The 25,168-nt window shown below is 42.9% G+C and overlaps 1 protein-coding gene across 8 annotated transcripts in view; it reads left to right on the plus strand.

Moving 5' to 3' along the window:
* The window catches only part of PBX3 (PBX homeobox 3), a 168,542-nt gene that overhangs the window by 101,086 nt on the left and 42,288 nt on the right, over positions 1 to 25,168 (plus strand). The window contains exon 1 of one of the 8 annotated variants that reach the window (XM_084649721.1): positions 1,659 to 1,792. The exons of the other annotated variants lie outside the window; for them this stretch is intronic. The gene's annotated coding sequence lies outside the window, so the exon portion shown is untranslated. Of the gene's footprint in view, positions 1 to 1,658; positions 1,793 to 25,168 lie in introns of those variants that run through there. 8 annotated transcript variants of the gene reach the window in all.

Here is a 25,168-nt window from a genome sequence, read left to right on the forward strand (position 1 = left end):
TTGGACATTTAATAAACTTTCAGATGGATATTTATTTGTAATTAATATAGCAAAAGTACATGGCACATTTTGTCTTCATTTAAAATTTAAAAAATGATAGAACCAAACCCCAATATATTCTAACACATGCACAATGGAATAATTCTCAAGAAGTGTTCTGACCAAGGCTTTTCATGAAAAGCAGTGTGCACTGTAGTAATTGCTAAGCAAACAGAAAACTGTGTTGTAAAGTGGTTTTGTATGGCATATTGTCATTTGACACTTAAGTTGTGCCCTGCATTATCCTGTGTCATAATTGATGGCTAAAGAAAAGCACATGCTATGCTAATCATTTGTTAGAATAGCTTGTTAAATTGCGGTTGCCAATTTAAAATAAACTATGGAAGGCTTGTCTATATTTTAAGGTTTGTAGTCTACAGTTTTAAACAGTCATTTTAAAGCTGTTTTTCAACTTTATGTTGCATACACAGTATTCTGCCTTTCTACACAAGGTCAGCATGTTCGCTAGTTTAACAGCAGACCATCAAGAACAAAATCAATGCACCACATGTTTCACACTAGTATCATAAGGGATTTTCCCATTTACAGCGCATTTGTGTGCTGATCCTGAGTTCCCAGTGACAATATTGGTGCCCTATTAGGGCCGTGCTGAAAGGGAGATGGAGGGCTGAAGTTAAAAATTGTCTGAATTTGCCTTTTTGTGGCTCGCGTTCTGCTGTCTTCTCTCGCCTACCAAATATAAATAAGCCAAGAGGAACTTCCTAGCCTCAGAACAGAGGAGCTAAGCTAATACGTTGGGTGTTTACAGGAGGTGGGATTTGTTGACTGCAGAATTCAAATTAAGGTCTTGGGTGAGAGGAGGGTTCTGAGACTGAATTTAAATAAATAGTCGCCACGGGGTGGATTACTCAACATAAAGTGGCATTACTGCTCCTGGAGGAGACACAGCAGCTCTGCCCTGGAAAGACACAAGAAGGTTACCAGTCATGGTGTGGAGCACTCTGCCTCCCCTAACACCAAGGAAAGGGTCGCTCTGCTGACTACAGGAGGGAGAGGTGCAGCTCAGGACATTTTACTTCTGCAGTGGGATATGATTTAATGTTGGTAGAAGGGTTATTCATTTATAAGGGATTAAAAATGACTTCAATATAATACCTTTAATTTGTAATCATGGTTTCTGGGGCTGTTTCCTCTCTAAAGCAAACCACTTGATTGGTATGTTCATTTTGATCTGTTCAGTTGTATGGTGCAGTAAAAGGGATAAAGGGATTATTTTCAGTTAGTTAATTCAGTGAAGACATGCAGTTGGTGTAGGCTCAATCACTGAGCAGCAAGGGATGTGTAAGGCTATCCTGCGGCCTACATCTGACCCCTCGGAAGGGAAGAATTCCTCACGTGCTTGCAGAATCAAGTCACTGGTTTGCATAGGAGCTGGTTTGGGAGGAACACCCAGAGAGCAAGCGCTTGGCCTCTGGATAGCACACTGAATTCCACCCCATCCTTCCCTTAGCCCAAGAAAACCTGCGTCAGACACAGCTGATTTTCAGTCCAGCCCTATTTTCCCCTAGTTTTACTGGTAAATGAACAATAAAGCACTTCTTGAGATTCATCACCAGTCTCACCACATCCGATGTTGTTTTGCTTAAAGCTGCAGCTCCTGGAGTCACGTGGTTTTTATTTCAAATAAGAGTCAGCTTCTGGCCATCGCCGCTGTGGAGAAAAGCTTGGGAACGTGAACCAAGAAGTCTCCCACATCAGAAGGCAAATAAAAAGAACCGCTCAGACATTATTGGTAAAAATTTCCTGAATGTTAAGCTAATCTCGTGATTGTGGGGTATGACATATGACTTTCAATCCTGAGGCTGGCAGCACTGTTCATGAGTGGGATTTGTAAAAGGACTCCACAGTGGCCGAATAGTAAAACTCCCTTGGACTTCAGTGGGAGCAGGGTCAGGCCAGTGGTGAGTGCTTTGGAAAATCCTGCACCGAATATACAAAGACCTGTGCAAAAAGCCAGTGCATAGGTGCCATTGCACAGAACTAAATATCAAATAGGAAAATCTACTTTTATTTGACCAGAAAATGTAAGACAGAGAATTGTCTGGCACTAAAACACAGCTGAATTAATCTGAGTAAACATTTGGCGTATGATACGCCTGGAACAATGACATGTTATCCTTGCAATATTTGCTACAAAGTGAAGATAATAGAGATGAATCCTGCTTTCCTGTTTTAATTCTGATGTATCGTAGTGCAGACCTGCTTTCAGCTTTACTGTGGGAAAATATGCAGCCAATTTTGATTGGAATGTGTAGGGTTAAAATGCAGTTTTAGTCCCCTGAAGGGCTGTATTGTGTATGCAGCTCACTGACCCTTGTGAGAAGTGTGGGCATTCTGGAGCTGTGCTAGAATAAATCCTAATGTCCGTGAACTTTCTGTAAACAAACACACACATACACAAAAGTGTTTCCAGCCCGTCTACCTGAGCAATACCTTTGATTATCTGTAATCAGTATTAGATTTATCTGTGTGTGCGCATACATTTAACAGCGTTCTTCACCATTTTCCAAATAATCTATTTGCATGAATATGTGCTTGGAAATAGTGTTCCTATAGGTTCTGGTGATATAAATAATGTATGTGGAGAAGCTCATAAATGTAAGCTTGAATTTTCCTCAGTAGTTTTTGTTCTCAATCACCTTGATGAAACAATCTTGAAGGCGCTCTCCTTTCAGTGGCATTCGGAATGAGTCCCTGGCAGCCTGATTTTCCACCCCTGTTGTGATGCTGCTTTCTCTAGTTAATATTCCTCTGTAAGTGTCGTACCAAAGCAAACCAAAAGAGCCCAGCTCATGACACTAAGGCTGCATTTGCATTAATTATGCAGTCAGGGCTGGTGAGAAAATGCTGTCACAGAGAGAGGCAGTAAATGAGAACCCTCCAAGTGAGCCTGAGTGAAGAGCATTAAGTTCATTTACATGGCGGCAAGAAGAGCCTTTAGACTCAAGTGAAGGAACAATGGCATTTCTCTTGTCTGCTTGTTCTGTGTTATTGTTCTGTGACTTAATGAGTTAAAGGCTGAGTGTTTGCACTGACCAAAAAGACAGTGAAGATCCCTTTGGTATTAATAATAATAATAAAAACAATATCCCATTAGTGACGGCGCACACACCAGCCAGGAAGTTGAGACCCTGCCTTTATTGGAGCCAACAGATTCCGGCTGCCTGGCCCAGCTGCAGCAGACAGTGTGCTGGGGAAGGGAAGCAGCCCCCGCTGCAGGCATGTTCCAGCACCCAGAGATGTGGGGAAGAGGGGTGTGTGTGGATGCGTGTGCACCGGAGAAGTGGGGGGATTTTAATAACAGCTAGCCCTTCTCTTGCACCTTCAAAACACTGTGCAAATAGTAACTGCCTTAGCCTCATCACACCGATCATGATTATTCCTACTGGGGAAACTTAGGCATGGACTTGCCAGCCCCCCCAACACACACACTGGGGTAAAGCTGGAACTAGGACACATCTCCCCAGTCCCTGCACGAGGCCAGTGCTCATGCAGTGGTGGGGCTGGTGGAGGGGCTGGGCAGATTGCATGCCAGGGTGCTGCACGGCCTCTGCGCTCTGACTAGCGGAGACAGGAAAATCCCGTGTCTGAGAGGGGTGGGGAGGAGGTAGGGTCAGCCCTGGAGCCACGCGGACGCCAAGCCAGGCTGAGCAACACGGCGGCACAGTGCACTGGGGCCCCCCTTGGCAGCTCAGTAACGCCCAGGAGTTTTCACCCTGCATGTACCGTCTGTCCCGTCCCCTCCCAGCCTGTCTGCCTGGTTTGATTACATTGTAAGCTCTGTGGGGCAGGGCCTGCCTGCGACTCTGTGGGTAGGTGCCCAGCAGGCCTGCAGACAGTATGATAATGTAAACAACTGATGAGTGGGAGGGAAGAGACAGCTCATCAGGGGAAGGAATTTATTAGACAGGCCAAGTGTAAAAGGCCACTAAGGGTCCCCTATGACCCGTCCGCCTCCATCGCACTCCGCAGCAGCTCTGCACATCCAAAGAGGTCTGTTGGGAGCAGCAGGATCCCTGGGTTTCATGCATCGACAGGAGCACCAGACGGCAACCCTGTGTCACAGAGACCTCGCCCAGCATTGTGGTTCTCGGCTGCCATTGAGCAAATAGCTCTGGAAGGCCCTCTGGCTGATCATAACTTGGACCCTTTGCCTGGAGAGACACAGCTGTTGGCTGAGTGTTGTCAGTGTGCAAGGTGCTGCACACACGTACTACTTGGGAAGAAACCCCTTGCTTGTTTTTCTTCTCAGGCTTCCAGACTTCTCATGCTAAGAGGCCGGGCAGACCTGCATTTCCTGGCGGTGCTGGTGTGTTTACCCTGAGTTGTCTATCACAGAACACCCCCAGCCTGGCTGATCGCAGGAGGACAACAGCCATCTCCCACCCACCGAGCAGAGTATTTAAACATTCATCTGGTGGGGCTGTGGAAGAGTCTGGGCCTTCCCCATATAGAGTCAAAGCCGTGTGTCTGCAAGCAGGTGAGCCTGTTAGCCCAGGTTCTTTCACACTGGCAGAGGAAGGTGGAAAGAGCAGAAGCTCTGGGCAGCACTAAGGCATTACCTTACCAGCAGCGAAACGTCCCAGTATCTTAGTTGCAAAAAGCGTAAAGGAGGAATTTAAAAACCAAAATCCTGTCTGTATTTGCCTTTAAAATGTTCCTAAATAAGACCGATCATTTCCCCCACACAGATGTCAGAATTTCATAAGAGAATTGCTCTGCTCCAAGCCAGGGGTGAATGAATGGCCTAAAATGCCTCTTTTTGCATGAGGAATTTCACCTTCTCTGCTGCAAAGAAGTAAATTCACTACTGGATGGAATGATAAAATATTGCTCTCCCAGCCCCCAGTCCGTTTCAGAAAGACAGCTTAGAATACCAGGGAGGTTTCTTCAGTTAATATCCCAAACAGGAGTATGGAATTATATATGTAGATATTTCTTGATTATTGTTTTGAATAAACTTTTGTACGCGGATGTGTGTGGCAAGCCAGGTAATGTGGATGCTCTGCTATATCATCCTGTGAACCAACCCACTTCTATAGAAATCAAGTTTGAATTGTAAATAAATGTTTAGTTTCCTGCCACCCTCCATGCTGCCCACTGCTCCCAGATTTTCTTTGCCCTCCTTGGTGGTGCAGTATGTGGTTAGAAAAACTGAGTCTCTTTTATACAAGCTGTACTGATAATGATGTCTGGCCTATGTTGAATTAAAATGAGCGTCTGTACTTCAGTTGTATTCATTTACAGCAATCAAGGAAATCTTCAAATCACTCATGTGTGTGTCTGTATAATATATAATATGGAATTAAAGCAAAATTTGTGACCCAGAGGCATATGGGATTGCAGCTGTTGAAGCGGTTATATAGAGCTCAGAAAGGAACGAATTGGAATGTCTATTTAAAATATTAAAGATGTGCTCTTTGATCCTTTTATATGTGAGAATTAATCAACTAATAATATATTACAATAAAATAGTTTGGGAGGTTTTTTTACATCAAAATGTGGAAATTCCTTTTAAAATTCAAAATTTGTTGTCATCCATATTTATCTTCAGGACTTTCAGACACTTTAAACTATAGTTTCAATTTAAAATGACTTTCTTGTTATTCATATACTGACATCATTTTTCTCAGAATGATTTATACTTCAATAATAGCTTAAATTATCTTTTGTATTCTGTGCTTTGATGTCATGCATACGGTGTCATCACAAGATAAACTTTCACATCTGAGAGTCAATAAATTGTGCATAAGTAGTCTAATGAAAAAAATTGTAAATGACTATAGAAATATATACAGTGTAGCTATACATATATATTTAACAAAAGACTGTGTTCGATCATGTGGTGTCATTAGCTTTGACATCACTGGATGTTACCAGTTTACAGTGATATGAATCTTATAATACTATATCATGCTTTTATCCACTAAATAAAAACCTGCCCTATGTTTTATTACAAAGTAGGTGGCCTGAAGGAAAAATATATGTATTCTTTCCTTTTGGAATAAAATATGCATTTGGGCTTCTCATTTCATCTCCAATCTGTGTTATTCCTTAAAAATGCAGAACTGCCTGAAGTCCTCTTTAATATTTAATTCAACAACTTTTTAATCTGTCATTATGCTGTGATGAAGTAAGCATCAAGTGTCGCTGAAAAAGATTAAATTATACTTGGAAATAGGAATTGAAGTGATTTAGGGTTGGAGGCTGGATATTTGCTTTGCACAAGTAATAAGAGTAGTAGCTTGGGTGAAGAAGGGGTTTGGATCTGGCTCTAATGCCTCTGCTGAGCCCCACTCCCCCGTGGCTGCCCCTTGATTTACTTTGGCACTGCTGAGCTGTATTTGATTTAAATGGAGGTAGGAAGTGGAAATTCCACACTACAATACATTAATTACTCTCTGCTATTTCTTCGTGCTGATTTTCCTTTTCTCTGTTAACATCATAAACCCAAAGGATAGGCACTCTGAGCAACCCTATAATGTCTTGTTAACAAGCTTATCTCAAAATGGAAAATGCTGGAATAATTAATATCTACCTCTGGAAGAATGGATGATGTGGAGCAGTGGAACACTTGTTCTGTCCATTCATGAGGCATGCCCCCATGTTACAAGAGAATTTGTGCCAACATCATTGGATGGTTTAACTTGCCACTTCACTCTCTGTGCTCTTTCTAAAGTCCGGTTTGAATTTTTGTGCTTAGAGTCCCACAGAAAGGAAAGCGCAATATCTCATGGAAACAGTGGATGCTCTTAGAGATCTAGATTCAAATTCTGCTTCATATTCCAAGTGAAAACAACTGTGGTTGTAGTCTCAGCTCAGTCCCTGTTTGTGCATGTGACACACCACTCATGCATTTTGACACTTTCTGCTTTGACTGTAATTCTTCTCAAGGACGCCCCTGTGCTGGAGTAGCAGGGTGCTGTGTTGGGGGGCATGGGTAAGGGCTGAGGCTGTGTGTCTGCCACTGAAGGAGATGGGTGAGGCAGTTCTGCAGAGGACCAAGCCACTCCAGGCCTCCTTTCTTAGCACCACATTGTTATTCCTTACAGGTGATATTCACCCCTGTGCAGAGCACCAGCACAAGTGACATCTGCGTTGCCAGCCTCAGGAGATCAAAAATCCGGAGTCAGTCAAAAATCCCCCAACATCATGAGATTTAAAAGCAACAGCAACTCATGGGTTTGGGTTTGTTTTTTAACTTTCATTCCCCTCATGTGGCAAAATGTTTCCGTTCTCTTTCAGTAAAGCTGCAATGAGCTTTGCGTGTAAGAATGTCTTTACCCCCCTGCTACCTGTTTGAAGTAGGGTGTTTCCAGGAAAACTGCTCTGGATTTTGCTAGTGCACCTCTACTTAACATGGAAAGTATGCACATCCTGCTCCTGAGGTGCTGCAGCCCCAACACGAATAGGCAATGTGCACTGAATTAAGGATTGATACTTGGATTGGGCAGATTTCAGACAAACCTGATTGGCTGATTTAGGCCAGCGTTTGACATAATCACACAACCCACTTTGGTTGCAGTAAGTATGTTTACAATCCTAGCAAAATGAATTTGAAAAATAGTTGAAATTATTTTACTTTGTATGAATTTGAGTGTGAGTATATATACATTTATCCAGGTTATAAACCAGAGTAAATTATTTACTAATATTTCTATACAAATCAGTGCTATCTAATTCTAATTCCAATTGTGCAAATAGCTTCAGATATTTTATCATATGTTTTATTTTATGGGCCCTTCTCCCCTGCTGTCCCAGGACCTCCCTTATTCCTGGGATTCGGTTGTGGTTTCCCCTAGATCTCCTCCAGTCCTGTGCTCCTTTGTGCCCAGGCATGGGCTACACCTGAAGGCTGGGGCTATGGCCTCTCGCTCAGAGCTGTGCACGTGGTCCCAAAGGCTCAGACTCATGGCAACTCAGGAACGTCTGACACTGCTGTGAGAGCTCCTGCGTCAGGCTCAAAAATTGTTTGATTCACAATTAATTTGGGAGAGTTGGGAACCCGGGTTATGCACCACTCAAATGCCACTTGGGGCTGTAAGTGGACTGGAGGCTACACAGGCCTTGTGCTAACCCTGTGCACAGGGGGAAGTTCATCCGACAGCCAGAGAACTTTTCTGCTGGTCTGGAAAGACACATAACTCATAGTGAGTGAGCAAACGTGATGTGTAATGCTGTGTAGCTGAGCACCCTTTCACTCCTCAGACTGTAAATTTTGAGGCATTTGATATTTGAATGTAATTCCTTTCAAACTGGCATTATTATTTGATTGCGATGAATTACCTTTTTTAAAAAAAATCATAAATATAAATTCACTTGACTGACCCTGCAAATTATTTATGATGCAGCGGTGTGGAGATCAGTATTCCAATAATAGTTCAATGTTTCCCCCCGCCCCCAATGGGGTTCTCATTAAGATCTGCATTTGTCACCAACCTGCCTTTTCAGCTTGTGCGGGAGACAAGTTACCGCCCCCAGTCCCGCTATGCTGGTAGGGTAAAGTAAATGCATGTCTTTGTAGAAGAATAAATAAAAAGAGCAAGCTGAGTCAATAAGCGGGTTCAATTCATGCCTACAGCAATGGCGGGCAGCTCATTTTGTAGATGTGGGTGTTTTGTTTACATTTATAATGCAGCTTTATTTAATGCTGACAGATATAGCTTGTGGCAAATGATAGTCAGAATGTATGAGCAGTCATAATGCTTCTGTCTCCTTACAGTGTACTGCTGAAAATAAGCAGTTCACCCCTGTTTTTATTGAGGAAAGGCCAGGAGGCAGCGATAGCTTCGTGAGGCTATTTATTGAGTTGTTTTACTAGCTGTGAACATGCCGCTTTATCGCAGTTGTGAAAATGGACTTTGCTAGTGTGTGGGAAAGGAAATAACATTGCAGTATACAAGGGTAGTAAAAAAAATCTCTATAAATAATTTTTCAGACTGAAGAATATTCTCATTTAAACAGGCAGAAAGGCTGGAGGTTTTTGCCAGATGCCAGCTTTTCCTGAAATGGCACCAACTTACAATTACCGTCGCAAATACTATTCCTGTTTTAATTTTTTTTTAAAAAAATATTTAAGATAAACAGAAGTGTCACAGGGAAAGTTTATGGTTGTTGCTGAGAATTTCTTATATTTACGAACCCATCAATATTTAATCGAACCACGTGATCTTTGGGACCTAGGAACACGAATTAAGTGTCTGCCTTTTTGGCCAGGCTTGCAGAATGCAGGTTTAATTTGGACTTGACACAGCGTTATGCTGTATGTCGATGTGTAGGCCGTGCATGGCTTTCAGGTGATGAATCCTCACACATGATGATGATGCAGGAGAGCTGTCTTTGTTTCCTATTTATAATGTAAGGAGCAGAGGATTCAGTGATATAAATATGGCTCAGAGTTCAGTTAACTTTATAAATAGCCTCACCTAACGCTGGGAACGCACAGCTCAGACTGTTGTAGAGGGAAGTAGCTAGAACCTGCTGGAGCATCAGCACTTCTGTTTCAATGGTTCACATGTAGCGTCACCAGGCACTAATTTAAAAGGGCTTTTTAACTAAGAAACCTGCCTTTTCAGAGCAATTTAGTCCTAGCCTTTCAATCTGATCTGTCGCATGACCTCCTGGAACTAGTCAGTCCAATTGCAGGATCAAGTCCATTCCCTTCCAATGTGAATTAAGTTAAATCGAATTAAGGCCACTTTAACTAAATATGTGAATTTGAAGTGGATTGGTTAGTCCACATTAAATCTCTGAGTGGACACTCTTTTTCGGAATTAATTTGGATTAGTTTTCCTGAATGTCCCCATGTAGACAAGCCCCAAGTCATCTGCTCCTCCATCTTTTAAAGCTCAGGTCTCTACTTGCAGAAGTAAAGTTACTCATGTGTGTAAGTATTTGTAGGCTCAGGCCCTATATTTCCCTGGGTCTGGTCAATGCCTTTGGTAACTAGTCATTTATTTGCTGTTATATAATTACTAAGCTTATGGTGTTCTGAATCTTAAAGACACAGCGCACGCTATTACGGATTAGGTTGGACTGGAAGATTTTATTGCATTTTCTATTTCTATTCACACGTTCAGCAGCAGCAGCAAGGGGCACAAATCATTTTCATGCATGCAAAAATAATTTAGAAAATGGCATGAGTCTCAGCAGGTGAGGCCTTTTGTTTCTTCCACGTCTATGTACAAATTCCTAGGGAACACTGAATATTAAATTGAAATAACCCTCCCTTATTATTATAGAGCTAAGGATTCAATTTAATTCTCTTCAGATAAGGATTTTCTGGACACAATTGGCAATTGCTTGTCCTGTAAATACAGTTCAGACTACAAACACCAACTCATGTTTACCCACCTTCTGGAAAGGGGCTGTCTGCTGTATTTATGTGCTTTTGGGTTGTAGACATTTTCCTTCTTATTCTCATTAGGTTTATGGATTGCAGGAGTGCTGTAAAATGTCCCTCTACCCCCCTTAACTGGACAGAGAAATGAGTTAATCTCTCCACAGAGCCATTTCTTTACTTCACCATGCCGTTTCAAATCTCCGGTAACCAAAGAAAGAAAGACACAGAGCCCAGTTCCTGCGGATTATGGGCTCTATGTGCCCCGTACACCTATTGCACATAGGGGCTCAGATTAAAAAGGTATAGTGAGGCTGTCAGTGGTGGTTACAGGGTGTCTGGATTTTGTCATGTCTGCTGAACAAGGTGGCTGGCTCTTTGAATGGTTTTAATGAAATTTAGTTTTTATTTTAGCCCCTTAGCTTGTCAGGATTCACCAGAGATTCTTAGTTAAACCACGTAGCATTTCTGCACAGGGTAGCACAAGCACATTTCAAACAACTGCCCTCTTCCCTTGATAAGAAGATGCCTTGAAGTTTCTCATGTGTGGCTGTAATTAGCCAAGTTTTAATATTTTATTCATTTAGAGCAGTGGATGAGTCTCATTTTTATGAAAATAAATATATAGTCTTGCTATTATAATAAGACTGTCTCCACTGTGTCTAAGTAATAATCATTGATTGTTTAAATACAGTAGAGGCAGTAACAAAATGCTGTCAAGAGCCATCACACTCATTAACCTGCCAGCTAATTAGCCTCCTCCTGCCTGATTGCTGACACGTTCTTCAATCTGAACCTATTGCTGTTGTGTCAGCACTGAAGCACCGAGCGAAGTGGAGGAGGGCTCCATTAGATGTTTGTGAACAAAGTCTGTGCATTAAAGGTTTGTTTTCTGCACTCCAACAAATGTTACAGCATTAATATTCTCAGCTATAATTAAATTGGCAACTCTTAATTACCGTAATTAGTACATTAACCATTTCCTTCTTAGCTTCAGTCTCTGGCTGAGTTCAAGGGATGCGAAATGAAAGTCAGTCAAAACAATTTTTGCTGCCCTTTTTTATCCCGCCCAAGTGAGCAGGGCAGCCCCACGCCTTCTGTTTGCCTTGGACTGTGAGACGGAGGAGAATGCATAAGTCAGTTGGTACCAAAGATTATGGAAACAAATATGGAAAATGTATTGAATGTAACAGCTTCAGACAATGAGCACATCTGTCATGACCGCTTAACTGACTGTGCATGATTAGCCTTTTTAGGGCTTATTCCTGCAGACATTTACCCAGGGGAGTAACTGTCTTTACCTGAGTTATTCCAGGAAAGCCAGGGGAGCTATGCAGGTGAGTAAAGTTGTTGATGTGTGTAAGTGTTTGCAGGATTGGGCCCTTTGATTGTCTGTTCCAAATGTGAAAGACTTTTTTTGGTCAAGAAAATGTTTTGAACAAAAAATTTCAACCAGCTCTAGTAAGAATAGTGCACAGAGAAGGAAAACTACCTCGCCAGCCCCCAGAGCTCAGTGTGCTAGCCATACAAGTCTGCTGTAGAGCACAAGTGAAATGAGTTTCACGGTCTCAGTTTATGCCTTTTGATCTTCCGTCCACATGACAGAATCAACCTGTGAGTTGTCACAATTTGCATTCGCAGCTCAGCATTTCTGATGCCCTCGTAATAGCATTTCAGTGGGTAAATGTCCCCTTGTGCCATAGAACATCAGTTGCAAGACTTGATGGGCAAAGGCATCGGGTCAGAAGATGGGTAAATAATCCCAGTTGCTTTGTGGCACTGTGGTCAAGGAGGGAAATGGAGACTCCAGACATGGGACATAAAGGCAGGCCGTGCTGTGTGGCTGTGCAGGGGTCCCTGGGAGAGTGGAACACCAGGGGACTGGGACACCGAGAAAGAACGGGATTTTTTCGTGTTGACCACAGTCTAGCAGCAGCAGCAAAGGAAAAAGGAGCTTGCCCAAGAAGGCATTCGTGCTCGATACCACAGCAGAAGCCGTGTGCTCCTAACACAGCGTGCAAGACCAGGTCACCCACGCAAGCTTCAGTTTTGTTTTCACGAATACGTAGGCTCTTTCCCACCCCTTCTGTAGACTGGAGGAGAATCTTGTCACATGCGAGTTTTCCCTCTTAACAACACCGTGAAATCAGCCTTACCCCGGTGTGAATGCCCCACAGAGAGGACTCTGGGTGTAACACCAGATTGTTCTGAAAGAATACCTAGTGCTTTTCACCTACCGATTTCAACCCCCTTACAGAGCTGGGTAAGGATCATTAGCCTCACCATGCATGTAGAGAAACTGAGGCACGGAGTTTTTAAGCAACTTGTCCAAAATCATGCCGCAAGTGTGCAGTAGAGTCAGGTACGTGCCCTGCATCACATCATTCAGTCAGGATTTTGTCTCAGCTTAGAGGCTAACCCAAGTTTTATTAATTCTAATGGTTAAATGGAAGATCTTTGAAATGTACTTGGAAGTGCAAAGCAAGGTTAGGGCTGGTTAGTGTTTAAAATGACTGGTAAGTCAAAGGATGGTATCAAGATTACATGGGAGACAAAAGGATCGAATAAGTTCCTAAGAACAATGGGTAACTACCAAAATGGAAAGTGAAGTACCCTAAGCAATGTCTTACCAACCTCAGTGTAGCTTCATATGCTGATGTGCATTTCTGAGAATAGGGCCTATCATTTAAAGCAAACATCCTCGGTTTGAATCCTATTTGCTTTTGTTATCAGATGCTGAAGACAGTCTTTCCCACTGTCTGCTACAGGGTGTCTAAATTCATGCCCTCTTTCCAGGAGAATATTGCCAAGCGCAGGGCAACACAGCCTGTGTGTTTGTGACATTCAGGCAACAGGTTTTCACGGGCAGTAATTCTTGCCCCTATTCAAAGGAAAGCAAAGAGAAAGAAAAGTGTCACCTTTGTATTAGCTTCTTTTTTTAAAGCATAATAATTTGGTATGTATATAGTAAGGGGAGCTAACCCAAGGCAAATTTAATTTCAGATTGGATTTTTGCTTAATGTATTATTCATAGTAGTATTTATATCACCGCTTTGCCGTAGCCCTGGCAATAAACTGAAAACTTTACTTTAACAACATTCACTTCTCTTTCGGGGGGATGCTGCAGTGGCCGACGAGTTATTGGTTCTGCCTCATCCCACTGCAGGGTTTTAATAAGCGTGCGTGTGAGGGGGCTGTTTTGCATCTTTTTAAACATTTTTGCTGCATGACCTGTTTTTGCATTTTTCTGCATCTCTGTTCATCTAATTAGGATGTTCTAAAAAGCTGTGGACCACTTATTGTACAGAGCTCTAGCCTGTGGGTATTTAATAAGGAGCTTTCAGTGGCACATTTGCATCTTTTGCTTGGGGTCTGAATAGTGAATTACCTTAAAGATCATTAGAAGCGGTGCTGTATTGTTAAAATCAGGGCACAATATTCTAATGACAGCTTAAAACTTCAGGCATTCTGTGTGACACAGCTGACCCCGGAATAACTGTATGCAGCATAGATGACCCTGGTATAAACTGCTGATATTTCACAGTGCAGCTGCTGCAGGCAGGTAGCTTTCTATGCAAACACCTAGAGTGCAACAGTACATCAATAACAACATGCTTTGTGTGTATTGTGCACTCGAAAGTGTGGCTATTACACAGTACCCCAAGCTGTACAAAAAAGGGCTGGGAAATGTACTCTGGAGCCATTAAGCAAAAAACCATTGATGTATCCATCAGCCCGTCCAGAAAATGCCATTCTCAGCTTTCCTGGAATCCATGTCCTAGGAGTTCAAAGATTACTTAGGGCCCTGCCTGACAGGCTGGTGCCAGCGGAGGGATCTGAGGTTGGGTCCCAAACTCTGTGGGCTGGCAGGGGTGGGGAATGCAACTGAGGGACCTTGCTGTGGGGCTCTGGGGGCTCTTGGGTGATCCCCTCGGGCCCTGGCTGACTGGAAGAAAGAGCAATGTACAGTCCTTCACAGGCAGAGCAATGGGCCAAGTTCCCACAGTAAATTCACATGGCACCAAAATGGTGCGAGATTATAGCTGGTTCTGCTGCACAGTAGCCAGCACCCCTGCAGTCTGTACAGTCACTCGTGCTAAAGAGCCATGGAAGGCTTCATGAGTAAACTGGACAAGATCAAATGCAAGGAGAAATACTGCTGAGAGCCAGTGGCCATAGGCAGGAGAGATCACATACTTCATCTCTTCTGCTGAGATATAGGTGCCACTTCTCCCCTGCACACAGGGGCCAGCAAAAAGGCATAATTGGGACCTCAGTTGTTTCTAGATCTTGTGCTGGCCTGCCTGCCTGGGGTGAATTTTACCATATATGCAGGGGGGCTGGAACAATTTGTATGGGACAAGGGGGCTGAGAGCCATTGAACCAAACTGTAAACTCTGTTCATAATGGAAACCACTTCAAGCCAGGGGGTGCAGCAGCCCCCCTAGTTCCAGCGCCTGTGCATGTATGTTAGCCTATGCACCAGTGAGGTTCCACTGAAGCCTACGTGCAGGGCGGCTAATACACTGCATCGCTCTGTGCGCTAGCCCCTCTGCACAGGAGTGAATTTCTCCCCTGAAGGACGCAAGCTGGTATGATTTGCTACAAAGGTCATAGTGACGGGAGTTTGGGGTTCATTCATTATAAATGGCACAGCCACTTGTGAATGATGCAGGTTGTCCCCAAGGCATACCACATTGCACCCTTGCTTCTGCCATGTAGTTTACAAAATAGTTATTTTAGAAATGGGTGAGATTTTCAAAACAAGATCCTCTCCAGCTGGGGTGGGGTAGCCTATTTGGATAATTTTGCTAAGAAAGACTGCATTTCGGAAGGAACAAAGCGTTGTGAAATGTCCATTTTACAGATTCCTGGTTTTCATGTAAGGTTTCCTCACGGTCTTTGACATCTTTAGAAGGCTATTTAATCAGTCCCTTACACAGCAGTAAAGACACACTTGGACTAAACTTGGTTGGACACCAAGTGGATGACACAGCTGTCTCAGCAACCCTTTAATTTCTGTGTCAGTACCTGTTCATTCTTTCTTCAGTTATGAGGGTGGAATCACTTGTGTGTACTTCTGAGCTGGGTCTGTGTACTTCTAATCAAGCAGTTAACAAACCTCATGGTCATTCAGTTCTTATGACACAGTTTGGAGAGGTTTCCCTTGAAGACTTTGATATCACACTTGCTTTTGAAAATCTAAATTAAGTGCTTCTCTCTGTCTTTATTATAACACAGATATGTTTTGATACCTTTGTTCATTATCTGCTAAGTATGTTCATTAATCAACATTGCCTATCTATTCTTCTATTTTAAATGTTATCCTGACACTTTGTGGTTCCAGTCTCCTAGCAACAGAACAGTGTCAAACTGACCCTTGTCATTTCAAAGGCTGTGTCCAGAATGCTTCAAAGACCCTTAATTCTGGAGACAGTTTCTCAGATATAATCAGTGCTTTTCTTTAAACAGATTTGATTTCATAGGAAAAAAATTTATTCCCATAATCTATTAGTGACCAGTTATTAAAATATGATAGCATTAAACGTCCTCCTAGACTTCAGTGAGACCCAGAGCACAAAATGTTCCTCCTTCACAGTGCAACAGGCAAAGGTGAGCAGATTAGCTGTTTCTCATTCTACAGCACTGATGGGGGATTTGGGCTTCCCTGCAATCAGTATTTCTATAGAACATTGTGATTATAAATATTAAAATCCATTTTTGTGGGTGGTGTCACCACATATTTTTCATATCTCTTGTGCCTATCAAATCAGGTGCCTCGTTTAACACAAGTTCAGCTGGACAGGACTTGAAAGGAAAAAATGTATAACAAATACACCTCTGACTATAAACCCTCTGATTTATTGAAAAGCTATTGTAGATAATTGTAGAGGTTTCTGATTCTCATGATCTGCCCCAGCTGGAGACAAGTGTGGCTTCCCAGTCTTCCAGTGGTATAAAAACCCAGTTTGTCACCCTGATTGATTAAGAGACATCTGGCCTTACACCTGGCACTGGTCCAGGACCCAATATGGCCTGACCTGCTTCTCAGACCAGTGGAATTATGGGAGAGGGAAAAGGAAACATTGATGTAGTGGGTTGCTTTAAAAAAAAAAAAAGGCAGCTTGAAGCTGCTTGGAGATTTGGGAAGTTGGAAGCAAGAAGCAAAGTGAGTGCTGTGGCAGTGAAGGGAAGGATACGTACTTTGTTAGCTTCCTGCAGACAAAGGGGTTTATTTATTTTATCAAAGGGCCAAAGCAGCCCCCATAGTATGCATAAGAGAAGGGTTGCTGTGGGATTTGTCACATTAGACTTCGTGCTGTAAAGTTAATCCTTCCTGCCCACCAACAAAACCACCACGTGAAATTAACTTTCCTAAAAGTACCGAGCGCTTCTCGCATGAGCCCATTGCTCCCAGAAGGCAGGAAGTCACACCTGGGCACCTGTAACCCTGAGCCACTCAAATGATAGAAGAGAGAGAGAGAGACCTTTGAGGATAAAATCACATCGCGTTGGTAAGGCGCCCTCCTGTTGCACGCCACGCACCCACTTGGGCTGGAAAGTGCAGAAATCGGCCTCGCTTGCCAGTTATCAAATCTCGCTGAGGGCTGTCACTTGGAATGACACTCCCTGGGAATGTCAGCATTTCTACAGGGCAGTGATTAATTCTGGTGCACCTGGTGGAATGTCTACAAGATGTTTGTTTCAGTTATCTTCTCCTTCTGCAGTGTTTCTCCACTGTCAGCCTTCTCCAGCTTGGCACGCTTAGTGCCCCAGCGCTGCAGAGAGGCTACCTGATCTGACAGGGCCCTTGTCTAAACAATGAAGCCCTGTGTTGTCTTTTCTTCGCCCTTCTTATAACACTGTCAGGTTAAATGTTATAGAAACCCAAACCCTCTTTGTCTTGAGGAAACTGCTTTATTTGTAACTCGGAGACAGATTGTTGAGCCAAGCTTGAGCGTGTACCTTTCCTTGAATAAATAAATACTTAGTCTGGGGAAAGGGGCCTTTGACAAAGCCTTTCATTGAAGAATTACACTGAGGAATCTGATACAGTCAGGTGAATCTGGCACTTGGTTTGTGGCCATTTTCACCTGCTCTATAAGGTTAGTATTTGAACACCCAGGAATTATCTGATGATTGGGTGCAGGCGGTTGTTTGTGAGTAGGGGAATTTCTCTTTAAAAAATTCAGTGTAACCAGCATTATTTTTCTCCTCTGGGATCCCAGACAATGAATGCATAGGCCTGTTCATTAATATTGGTTGTCTTCTGTATCCAGATTTGTCGTTCCAGGTTTTAAATTTTTAATGTATTACCAGTTCTTCCACAGAGCAGGGCTTTTCTTTGTTCTTTTATATACTAATACTGTTTTGTATTCAGGCTTGCTCTTGTCTGATACATCTTAGTATCCTTTATAAAAGCTCTCCCCTTATCAGCAGCAGTTAGATTTGAAGGTCTGTCTTTGTGAGTTTCTACGAATGCACACTTCCAATTTTCTTTTCAAAAGTACTGCTGGGGTTTTAGGCAGTAATTGCTATATGCAAATATGCTGTTGGTTTGGTAATGTTAGTGTCCTGGCTTTGCAGTGGGGTAATCCAGTAACCGAAGTGTTAATTATATCATGCTGCATGTACATGGTTGGTGCTGAAGCCTGGGAGAGCTGTTATGTTCCCTTCCTATTGGCTAGAAGGAACTGCAAGCCGATAAGGGAAATACATTGTTGTAACTAATGTTCTATCCTGCAACTGTATGTTTGATTAATCTGGAAAGAGAGCTATGCAGAGCAGGGAGGTGATGGAAGAGAGTGCTGGTCTCTGTTCTTATTGAGTCTACTCTTTAGCTTTCTAACCCTTCTGGAAAGCATCTCATTGTGTTTATGAATGAAAATTAAACTTTTGTTGACCAAGTCCAAGAGGGTGCTTTACGATTCTGCAATATGCTACCATGTGGTATGTGACTCTATTGATGTATTAGTGGCATGTTAGTTATTGTACATGTTGTGAAGACTCCCTCAGGCATGTTCTATGATGCAACACATCAAGTTGATCCAGACCAAGTGATTTGCACAACAGATTGTAACTCTGAAAAACTATAATTTAATTAATTATTTATGTTTACAGGTGTGATTTTTATTACTCTTTTCCTTTCTAGCAGTGTTAATAAGTAGTTTGTCTTCTATCAGCACCTGTTAAACCCCAAATCTGTCAGTCTCTGTTTTCCCCAGAGGGTCTGGGAGAAATCTGTTATGTAATAATTTCTCTTTTAGTTTGCGCTGTGACATTAGTGTATGTTTTCTATTGATCTGTGTGGCATGTAATATGTGAGATTTGTCTTTTTTTTTTTTTTTATTTGTTGGACTGATATTTTCACCATAAACATGCTGAGTTTTCTTGGGATCTTAAAGCATTTGTGCTGAATGTAGCTGAAGTTCTGTAGGTGCAAGTTATCAAAGCAGTAAGTTACTTTAAAATCATTTAAAAATTAGGGCTATAATTTCAAATGCATGCATATAAAGTTCTCTAGTTTTGCACACAAACCCTGGCTTGGGCATCAGGATGTTTACATGTCTCAACCTGGCAAACTGAATGTCTGCTTTGGAACAGTCTCTTAAGATCAGCTGGGTAGCAAACAATTCATATTTAAACTATCAGGGATGAAGTGTAATTTTGGAAGGAGTCAAACCAATTCTGTGTGATAACTCAACTCAGGTGTGAGTGCAGGGGCCTTGGGCCAGGCCCAGAAAGCAGGCCAGCTGGAGGAAATCAACACAGTGCCCCCCAGCGGTTCCTTTGGGGAAAAGCACCAATATTTTGAGATAGTGGCAGGTTTCAGAGGAGCAGCCATGTAAGTCTGTATTCGCAAAAGGAAAAGGAGGAGTTGTGGCACCTTAGAGACTAACCAATTTATTTGAACATAAGCTTTTGTGAGCTACAGCTCACTTCATCGGATGCATCCGATGCTCAAATAAATTGGTTAGTCTCTAAGGTGCCACAAGTACTCCTTTTTCTTTTTGAATATTTTTAGAATAACTTTTATTTCCACCTCATTTCAGTGTGACAGTGGATTTACTAAACAGGACCTCCCTCCATTGAGACTTATTCTGCAGGTCACCTTGCTGGATGAGAGACCACTGCCTCTTCCTTCTCCAGCCGAACCACTGTAGCTCCCATTACATGGGAGACTACGCCAGAATAAAACTTATCACCCTCACTCTTTGGTGTAATAAGCCTTGGCCAACATCACTTTGCTCAGACTTATTTCATTGTCTAGTGGTACCATGTCAGTTGCTAATGGCTGTGGTTTCAAGGTTGTTTTGTGCATTAAGGACAAACATGCAGGCTCAGATCTAAAAGGTGGGGGCATTTTTTGTGCGTGCACTGCCTGCACAATGCACACACCTTTCTGAACGTCTTCGGGAGCTTTCCATGGTCATTTGCAGCTGCTGGAATTGCAGTTCCTGGGTGCTCTGGGAGGCGATGCCCATGGCAGAGCTGTCTGGCATGAGCATGGATGCCAGTGTGAGTGCTTTCTAATGTCATGATCTGGTCAGAAAAGGGGCTGTGATTTGTCATGCTGTTGGTGGTGATTGGTCTGTTCACGCCCTGGATTGCTTAGTCAGCTCAAGCTGGCTGATCACCCCTTTGGCTTTCGCCCAGCGTAGATTGGGGTATTACAGTTATTTATGTAGCAGGCTCTGTGCTGGGGTCCAGTTCTGTCTTTGTTACTGGAATGGTGACAATCCTGGACAAGGCCCTGCTCCCTCTACACGGAACATCCCCGCCTCTTTCCTCAGCGTAGAGCCCTGAATTTCTAATTTAATACTCATGCAAAGAGGGCTGCAATAAATCTTGTAGTCAGCATTAAATATTGTTTGTTTTAGCTGCCTTGCACTTCATGTTTCCCCTTTTAAAGGGAGAGCCATTACGAAAGGTTAGATTCACCGTTAGTGGCGCTTTAGCTCTCCCTTTTGAATCAGTGAGGTTGCTGTTTTATTGCTCTCTGACTTACACTTCAGTGATGAGAGTAAACTAGCATCAGATTAAAGGTCAGAAAATCCCATCAAGGAGAGGAATATTAGGGGCACAGATAGTTGGAGAGGCAGCACACCGCTGGGTATTGACAGGGTGATTCCAGGGTATCAGTCAGCAGAATTATAGCTGCCCAGAGAGTCAGTACAGCTTTAATGAGCCTGTGTGAAGAGGAAGAGGGTGGATTTATGTAGTTCCTCATAATTTTCTGTAGAGACTGTTATTGCAGACATTCTGTACAGTGTGCTCTCTTTCACTCGTTCCGACGTGCATCCAGCCCCAAGATTCGGTTCTGTTAGCTCAAATCAAAGCTGACATCCCCATGCCCTGCCACCCAAAGGACCTGCTTTGGGGTGGGGTTGGGGTTCCTTCCTTCCTTCCTGTATATTGGTAGCTTACCTTTACAGTTATGACTGGGTTCTCACATGCAGCATATTTCACCACCAGACAAGTGGCTAAAAAGCTCAATTCTGTTCCTCCCCCACCACCCCACCCCAATGGACATTTGAGAAACAGATTTTCAGGCTGGAAACTTTGGGTCATTTTCTGCTCCTATCAGGTAACTTACATTTTGTGTGTGTGTGTGTTGGGGGGAGTTCATTTAGAGTGTGTGTGTGTGTGTGTGGGGGGCTTTCTTTGTTGTGAGTGGCCTCAATTAAAAACAAAGGAGACAGTATAGAAAACCTGGACACCTGGCACAGCCCTGGCAAACCAGAGGGAGGTACACAACAATAGCTGATCAACTCTGCCAGAAAGAGGGTGGAGGGAGAGAAAGCTGTATGAGTAGCCCTGGTTTCCACTCCTGCCTCTCTCTCGTGCCATGTATGCCGAGTAGCTGACGTAGTGGTTATTCATTCCTGTCCAGGATTACCCTGGAGGATCACGAAATAGTTGCAAACACAATCCAAAACAAAGTCTTCTCTGAAAAACTATCATCTGGAACTCTTTGCTGCATGTCTAGTTATGCTCAAACTATAAGGCTCACACGGTATTTATACAGCTTTTGTTTACAGCTCACTAGAAATGGCAATTTATGAGCAACTTTACTGATCAATTTAGAATCTGTTCATTTTTATTACTTCGTCTAGATATCCATTTATGTGATTTATTGCTAGGAAACTCTGAATGTATAAAACTTTGATCATATTTTTAAATAAGTGTGTGTTTTGGCAGTGTTAAATCGGAGGCCTCATTTGTTTGATTTACCACTTGAAAAACATGCCATTAAAACCATCCTGCCACACCCTCCACATGCTTAAGATCATGTGATCGTGATTGCTCAGGCATTTTCATTGTTGTAATGGAAATCAGGGACAGAGTCTTCTGCCTCTTTCTGGGACCCCCGAGTAAATTTTTGTGCACCGTAGGCTGCACAAAGCATCAGGAAGAGAACGCTGTTTCATGGAGTTGTGAAGTCTTAATTGTTAACTGGGTATTTATACTGAGATGCACCCAACACACTCCAAAATAAACTCATGTGGACTATCTAGTAAATTTCATGCTCCCATAATGTACCATGCCTCACAAAATCTTTTCAATAAAAAGTGAGGCGATGTCTCTTATAATAGTGCAAATAAAATTTTATGTCATGCTGTTACGTATGCACGTACTGAGCATGCCAATGACCCTCTTGATGTCTCAGCGCTGTACAGCGGTACCCGGAACGCCATGAGCTATTACAGAAATGCTCAAGGCGTGGGCATTCCACGCTTGCCAGAGGGAGTGTCATTCCAAGGAGCTCTGCTGAGCCATTTGAAAATAAGCGATGACAATTTCTGTATTATGTTTTGAACATTTTATAGGAGAAGCGAAATAAGATGGTTGCAGTCATGGAGGAGGAAATGAGTGCAAAGATAAGTCTGAAATAATTTATCTGGTCTGTGAAGGATGCTTACTGCCATGAGGGATTTACGAACAAAGTTTACTGAGATCTATAAAGTCCACAGCTAAGCAAAACTGGTGGTTTTTTACTTGCTGTAAGGTGAAATATTTCCTTTCTTCTTGGGGAAGATCAATGCTCATGGTCTCTCTTTGGTAGCTGGGCAGTTGTAAGGATGGGAGTTCTCCTGTTAATGGCGTCAAATCAGATTCCTCCCTTTAAATTCAAGTAATTTTTCATGCATATGTAACTATATTCTAAGAATTACGTAGGTGAAAAGTCTTTGACACAGAAATAGCATCAAGATAAGTGTGCATTGTAGAAAGAGAATTGTTACGATAATAGTGCATTTGGAAACTATGCACCATGGTACAATTACAAACATGGTTTAAAGGAAAGCTTCTTCAGATTACTATGTTAAATGTAGAGTTTGAGAGACATGTACAGGGAAATCTTTATTCATACATTTGCAAGAGAGGAAAAGCAATCTTTGCTTTAGGATTGCAAACAACGCTGGGTCACTACTCTGTAATTACATTCACCAAAATGATCTCCTCCATAGACACTTCCTTTCAAAGCCCATGTCTGGAGCACTGGAGGAGCAATGAGTAGGAACTACTGAGTGCTTTCGTTCCTCAAGATCAGCACAAATAGGACCGACATTTTAGCACTAAGTGCAAGTCAAAACTAAGCAAGAAAAATGGAACGATCCAACAGAAGAAAATGGAATCAGAAACACAGAAATCAGTAAAAAGGGAGAAGAGACAATGCGATAAAATGACATAAATGTAGACCTAATTTATAGTGAGAAATAAATGTAACCAACATAAAATCTATAGCAAATAACTCAATTTATAAAAATACCAGTTATTTCATATTTTCTATAGAAATACAGTGCTGTGCTATAAATCTGATAAAAGTTGTACTCACAGGAAAGATTTGTTTCTGTTGTGAACATTTTTTGTTTTTATTTCAAGGTTGTAAACTTTTGTACTGATGATATTTAGCTTGGACACCTAGTAGCTTGAAGGAATGTATGTCACTACATTTTCATGGACCTGATTCTGGGGAATTCTGGAGCTCAGTTTTTGCTGCTGGCAATGCATACCTATAGCGATCCAGGTCTATCTATCTAGTTTAATATTATAACTGGAGACTATCTGAACACAAGGCCCTTGTACACAGAACTTGCTCTGTATATTGGAGTTGCCCATTAAAGTCTTGATTCAGCTAGATGAGTAAACACATGTGTAACTTGGAGCACGAATGGTCCCATTGAAATCAGGGCTGAATTGTGGCTGACGGGTCTGATCCAAGCCACAGGAGTTAGTGGAAAGACTCCTATTGACTTCCATGGGCTTTGGATCAGGCCTTGTGGGAGCACTGGAAAAGATCAGATGTTGCACTAAGAAAACCCGTCATTAGTACAACAGTTCTCAAACTGTGCTCTGGAGAGAACTGGCTGCTCACATGGTGATCGCTTTTTCGCTTTATTTCAGCTGCTAAGTTTTATTAAAAGAATCTAAAAATGCACAAACTACTTTCTTGAAGTTGCCTTTCCCCGTGAGTAGGGAAAGCATTCCCCACATGGTTACGGTGTGCGATCAGGAATGGGCGGTGTGCTTTACACGGTGGCCAATGGGAGAGCAGGTGTCCATGAGACAATCTCTCTGTTAAAATGTGGGCCACACTATGAAAATATTTCAGCTCCCCTGAGATAAAAAGAAGGATTTGCTGATTCTGACGCTTTCCTTAAAGCAGTGCATTGTTGTGGATGGGTGAGGAAGTTGCCCCACCAAAAACCGTGAAATGAAACTGCTATTGAAAGAGATCAGGAAGGAAAGACGAATACAAGATGTTTGATCGTGGCCCACTGCATTGGAGCATATCGCACGATGCAGGACTGTGAGAGGACTGCTCACTGCAGGCCAGACTGCAGTCAGCCTGCCAGAAAATAACCAGCGGGGAAGGCAGCTGAGCGGGTTACAGGTTCTTGGTGAGGGTGGGAGGGTAGCAGCCACTGTGCAGCATTAGCCCATTTGCAGGAGAGTCGTGTCCTTCCCTGACAAGAGAGGGAATGAACCTGTCCTGTGAGCACAGGCAGCTGGGAGGGGGATGAGGGTATAAAATAGAAATGAAATAAAATGGGAGGGGTAGGAGGGCAGAATTAAAAAAATCTCTTCATGGTTCAAGGGAAAGGGGAACTGAGGAGGAGGAGAAGAAATATTGCAGGAATAAGTGTGGGAGAAGAGAACCCTGTCAGGAGAAGACTTGGGAGATGGAGACCAGGAAAGGGTTAATTGGCAGTGCAGAAACCCAAAGGGCTTTCCCCAGCACGGAGCGAGGAGAGATGTTAGAAAACATCACTGGGTGCGGGTGCGTTAATGAAAAGCAAAGAAACCCTGAATTCCCATATCTGCACCCAGGGTCCATGCCAGCCCAGCCTGGACGATGTCACCTGAAAAGCTGCAAAGGAAGCTGGCAGTAGCACCAGCAGCAAAACCGTTTCTAGTCGAACCCTCTTTACGTGAGCTCAGAACTGTGCAGAACGTTTGGGCTGGACTTTCCCACGCTTGGTCTCTGGCGGGGAGTGCTGTGTTCCTTCAGGGGAGAGAGGTGGGATCCTGGAGCACATCCCTGTGGGGGGAGGATGATGAAATGCACCTTTTCTAGAGTGGGGAAGGAAAGGAAGGTAAAACAAACTTTTAAAAGAAAACTACAACAATGGCCCCTGACATATGAAACTTGTAACAGCCTGGCTGGAGGGCTGAGGGCCAACCAGCCCCTTTCCTTGGTTTGGAACAAGTGGCTGTGGTTTCTCAAAGCTAAGGGCGGTATTTGTGCACTGAGGGAGCATGTGC

The sequence above is a fragment of the Lepidochelys olivacea genome (genome assembly GCF_965140295.1).
Source record: "Lepidochelys olivacea isolate rLepOli2 genome assembly, chromosome: 16".
In the NCBI taxonomy this organism is placed as follows: Eukaryota; Metazoa; Chordata; order Testudines; family Cheloniidae; genus Lepidochelys; species Lepidochelys olivacea.